A 5,991-nucleotide genomic window follows, 5' to 3' on the forward strand; every position below is an offset into this window, starting at 1 on the left:
GATTTAGCTTCGAGGAACTCATCCTCAAATAAGTGGGTGTCTCGACATTTTATGATTGCCTCATTCTCAAGGGTGAAGAATTGATACCTCTTATCATGGTCAGGGTAGCCAATGAATATACACTTGATGGCCTTGGGAACTAGTTTTGCCATATTTTGGTATGAGATTAAGATATGGGCAGAACAGCCCCACACTCTTAGGTGGTTCAGGGACACAATACAACAAGTAAAAATCTCATGAGGAGTAAGAGGAGCAGCCTTAGTGTGTGCACAGTTGAGGATATATCCTACCGCCAATACTGCTTCTCCCTCTAGAGAGAGCTTTGTAGGCCCTATCATACTTCTCACCATTTCTACCATGGCCCTATTCCGTCTCTTGGCAACTCCATTTTGCTCATGGTGTATTGGTGAATAATATCATGCTCTTCACACAAATCCCGAAAGGGATGTGAGGAGTACTCACCACCTCTATCGGTTCTTAGGACTTTGATTTTTTAGTTTGTTTGGTTATCTAACTCAACTTTGTTTTCTCTGAATCGCTCTAAAGCTTCAGATTTTGTGTGCATTAAGTATATATGACTATATAGCAAGTGGTCAATCTTTGCCAAAAAGTCCGATGTCAGTTAGGAATAGTGAAATTCAATGGGTCACATTTCATGGTTCATATGACATTTGCCAACCTCATTAGGCTTTTGAGCTATGGGAGTCCCTACCTGGTACATTACTGAAATTTCTCAAGGTGGTTAATGAGGTATTTCTTATATTTTACGATGCCAAGCGCATGACTCAAGGCGATTTGATAGGAGAAGTAACATGAATCTATGGGGGTGGAAAATGTCGATATCACACACCAAGCAGGCTCTGATAGTGTGGTTACATCAAAGGTGTTTGTCGCATTGAAGAAGTATAGCACAAACAATTGTGGTGGGGAGTACAAGTGTGTGTTACAAAGTCTGGAATTGCAAGAACAACATTCGCTTAATCTAGATTCTACTATCTGCCCTCACCTTATCTTCCATATGACCATTTTTCCTCTCCCTCTTTCTTTCTTCCTTGTCAAGTACAGTATCGGCTTTCCACTCATTTTCACTCCTCATTCTCCCTATCCTATTATTGCATCTATTACAGGTACGGATTATATGAGAAAACACATTTGTAACGAATGTTTACACTGTCTGATAGCCTATTTGAAAACTCGTGTAGTTAAATTTGCCTATGAATTGAATGTGCATCTCACTGATACCCTTTTGCAACTTAATATACTAGTGAAATAAAAAGAGCTGGACAAGGTAAAAGACATAACCCATAAGGTTCATGCCGTAGAGCACATTTGTATATTTAGTATTACGTCACAATGCCAAAATTCGTGTGTATGATTATACTTGCCAATGAATAAAGTGTATAATGTTTATAACATTTGCAGTGTGATGTGTTGAGTGAAATAAAATAGTTGAACAAGATAGAAAACATAAAAAACCATTTGGGTAAAACACCATAGTGAAAGTCAACAAGATGACTAGTAGATAAAAGGAAAGTGTGTTTGTGTGAGTCGAGAGGAGGGCCAAAGGGCATAAATTAAAATGGGGGCCAGCCAAAGTAGCTCCCAACTTAGAGATATATAATTAATACATTTCTCCTATGTCATGATTTTTTTTTTTTCCATTTTTTCCTCTAATATTTTAGTTAGGAAACACTAAATCCGACTAACTTCTACTAGTAAACAATGAAAGACACGCCCACATTCTATGAAAAGTTTGGGTTAAGTTACCATATAAACACTCAAACATTATTTGAAATGATGATAATGATGTGGTTGAATAATATGACAATTTTCCTACGTAAAAACCTGCAAGAGATGAAGTTGACAAATGGGAGATAGTAGGAGAAGTAAGGTTAAGAGAGGTACGTGCAATCTATTTTATTTGAAACAAGGATAGTGTTGTTTTGATATGTTTTATTTGAATCAAGGATAGTGTTGTTTTGATATGGAAACAAGGAAGAGAGAGAGGAAGTAGCTAGAAGGAAAGCCTTGCAATGGACCTAGTCTTGGCCAGGTCAAAGTTGGCTTTGCCCCGGCCTGGGACTGGAGAGGCTTGGGCCGGAGCCATTCCTAATGATGGCTATGTGGCCCAAACCCAAGCCTATAAGCCCGGTCTGACCCTATCTTCTGGGGTTATTTTGAAAATTATAGAAAGTGTTTTCTGTATGGGAATTTTTAATAAATAGAAAATATTAAATTAGATTTGGTTGAGATTTGAGTAATAGTAACTAAAATCAATGTAACTATTCAAGCAACAATTACCATAACCAAAAAAGCCAAAACCCATTAATAATCTTTCTTTTCATTTTTTTTTTTCTTATTATTATGAACTTGGGATCTGGTGAGAATAGACAACTGCCACCATGACCATCTCTGCTAAAACTCATTCTCAAACATAGTAGTAATCTATTGTATGACTTACAATTATCTATGGTCAAATTTGGACAAGAAAGTCTAGTCTCCATACCACAATTTAGTTATAAATCAAAAATCATTTTTGGCAGATAAAATGAGGAGTTTTAAGGTTATGATCCACGAGAAATAGATTGAGATGTCCTCTTTTTTATGAACCATTAGCTGTGCTAACTAAGGTCACCCAAACTATAGGTTGGTAAAAAATGTTAGGATTGCCAAAAAATTTAGTCATAAAAATTGAAGAGGGAATTAATAAAAGAAGACAAAGCAATATAAAGTCATTAGAAAATAAGGTTGATTTCAAGGGACTTCCTGGTCATACTGGGTCTCAAGTTAATACAAAAACCATATAAGTACATAGGCTATATAAAAGTCAATATAGAGCAATATGCCTATATGGTTTTTATAGTCTATGTAGAGTATACAATTCTATAGACATTATATATTGTATAGGCTAGGCAACAATCGGGCTAGGTATTAATACACAAATTGATTTGGACTTCAACTTGATTGGTTAAAATATTACATTGCAATGTTATGGCTCAAGTTCAAACCACCATAGAAAATAAACATAGGAAAGCTGTTAACAAATTATATGAAACTCAAATGTTACCATAATTTATCGTTTCCCATGTCAAAATAATATATTTCTCTAGGAGCATTCTCTCCATTCACTCATTTGGATAAAAAACACCCAATCCGATAGTAGGTACAGCTTCCCAACACTTTGGGGTATAATCTTTTCAACCTTGTGATCATCCTCCTAAATAAAAAACTAAAAATAAAAAAATATTCCAATGCAGTCTGTATAGGGCAAGCTTTCTATACTTACCTTTTTGTGTAAAATATACTTCCCCCTATCTAACCGTCCATTCTAGACGGTTGAGATAGCTCCAATCATAATGTCATACCTCTACACTATTTTTAAATTTTTATAAAATATTTTGATACCAATTTTTTGGTGTCCACTCATCTCTTAAACTCGAACCTATACGAAAAAAAAAAATCACAATAAAATAAAATAGCCAAAATGCCCTTGAAAGTGTTAGGGGTATTTTGGTCATTGTATTTTATCAAAAATATTTTCTTTAGGTGAGTCCTATTGAAATGATGGCACGTATCATCGGATCAATATCTATGATCAAAGGCTCACTTGATCTAAATTAGATAGCTGGATAGGGGAGGAGCATGTATCTTTTGTATAATAGGAAAAGTATATAAACATTTCATATTTGTATATGCCTGGACAAGCCACGTCATACGATTAAAAGAGATGATTCAATTTTTGGATATTCATATCTAAATGTATAAGAACTCAATATCTAAATTTTGTTTTTTGGAAACAACCTGCTAGAAATTCTCAGGTGGATCTCAAAGTTTTATACTAAAAGTAATCCTTCTAATTAGCTATTTCATCTCACATAGTAAGTTTGCAAGTTGAATGACTTTTATTGTTGGTTTAAGTGTAAACAATAAAAAATGCCTCATCTATATGTATAATGAGAGGCCATTTATATTTGGTACAAGGTCATAATCACTCTTATCTATCATATTTTAAATTGAGTGGTTGTAAAAGTGTCATTGACTAGACTCAAAGGACAAAATTTATTTTTGAACTATGTGATACACCCCAAGCAATCGAATTTGACATCTAAGGGCTAAAAATATTTGTGATCTCTTTGTAATAAAGATAAATTGTCTCGTAGTGTACAATCCAATAAAAGAAAGGAAAAAAGTTGCGACCTTAAAATGTATAATTAAGGTGCACCTAAAAAATCCATTGTAAAAGGCTGTTTGGAAGTTGGAAAACCCTCTAATTGATCATCTCGGCAATGAGATGCATGAATATGAAAAAAAAAAAATTAAAATCTCAAAAATACTGCATTTTGGAATACATTATTTGGATTATCCATTTTTAAGATTTTCAGGTGTTTATAGATCTACTTGATTTGAACCATTTTTTTAGGCTAAAATTTTATAATTCTTAATGAAAATGGATTCTTAGGTCATCCTAGTTATATTTTTTCCTAAAATTACATCTTACGATATAATTTGGTGGTGCACCTTACTTTGATTGTTTATGGTTTCAAAACTTTACAAACTATACCGTAAAAGGAAAGGGTAAATATAAAACATGTTCTTGAGTTGACATGCTATACTCTCTATGTATTAAACTCGGAAGGAAACTTATTGAATTATACCTAAAATATCAACTATTTTAATCATGTACTCTTCGATATTAAACTAGGAAGGAAAGTTAGATGAAAATTTATCAAAGTACACCTAAAATATCAAATATTTAAAAGAAAAAATTATGTACGATGTTAAAACAAAAGGGAAAATACACAAAAATTCTTATTTTCCCAAAAATTACATAGAGGGTCAGTCTCCCACTGTTTTTTATTTTTATTTTTTCCAGTTTGTTCATCGGTACAATGTTAACAACATCGGACCGATTATTATTTTTATTTTTATTGTTTTTGATGGTAGGATTTTGTCTTGTGTTTTACGGCTTTTCGGGACAGGTTCGATGTCTACATTATCAGGCTGCCCTAAAATGAGTAGTTTGATGCGGAAGACATTGGACTAGTCTGGAAATTCCTAGTCCAATATGCGGTCCAAGGTCTGGGACCTCAAACCCGTGTTACTATGGCCTAAGGCCACATATACACCGATCCGAGGTCTGGGACCTCTAACCAATGTCATTGTGGCCTAAGGCCTAAGGCCTAAGTTCCAAGTAGTCCAATAATTACAATATCGGACCGGTCCCAAAATGCCCTAAAACACAGGATACAACCTTACGTTCGAGAAGAAAAAAAACCCGACATTAGCAACATCGAACCGAGGGGCAAATTGGGGGAAAAAAAACTATGGGTGTATCGATCCTTCGTGTAGGTTTTGGAAAAATATAGATCCTTCTATATTTTTTTGGTTTTTGGTGTGTCCATACGTAAGTTTTCCAATTTTAAAACATGACAATTTGATATTGCATGAAATTTTTGAAACTAAATCAAAAGAAATGAATGGGATATTAAATAGATCATCTCTCATGTATATTTTCATAAATGTTTTTTAATTTTATGAGTTTGTGTACTATACTTAAGTGTTTGGTCAAACATGATACAAGTGCTTCACATAACAATTATAACATGGCGAGTCAAAGACCATTCAAAAAGTTTTAAAATTAATAAGCCTCCAAGTTTGGTGTATGAAACAAAGTGATAGTGTGGTCCACATGACTGACTAGCCATACATTTTGCATGTGGAATCATGTGCTATCAACATGATAATAGAATGGGATAATATGTGTCTATTGTTATAAGTCTCGTTTTTATTATTTTTCTATATTAAAGAACTTTAAGGCATCTCTTTACACAAAATTTGACGGAGAATTTTGGTTAGTAAACTAGGATGCTTGTCATACATTGTAAGAAAAAAAAAAGTTATATTGGGGCATTGGAGTAGACTGAAGAGGTATATTACATTAAGCAATTTTTTACCGTATTATTATGATTACGTTAGCGTACTTTTTTATTG

The sequence above is a fragment of the Amborella trichopoda genome, chromosome 8 (genome assembly GCF_054954075.1).
Source record: "Amborella trichopoda isolate Santa Cruz 75 chromosome 8, AtrichopodaSantaCruz75HAP2 v2.0, whole genome shotgun sequence".
Classification (NCBI taxonomy): Eukaryota; Viridiplantae; Streptophyta; class Magnoliopsida; order Amborellales; family Amborellaceae; genus Amborella; species Amborella trichopoda.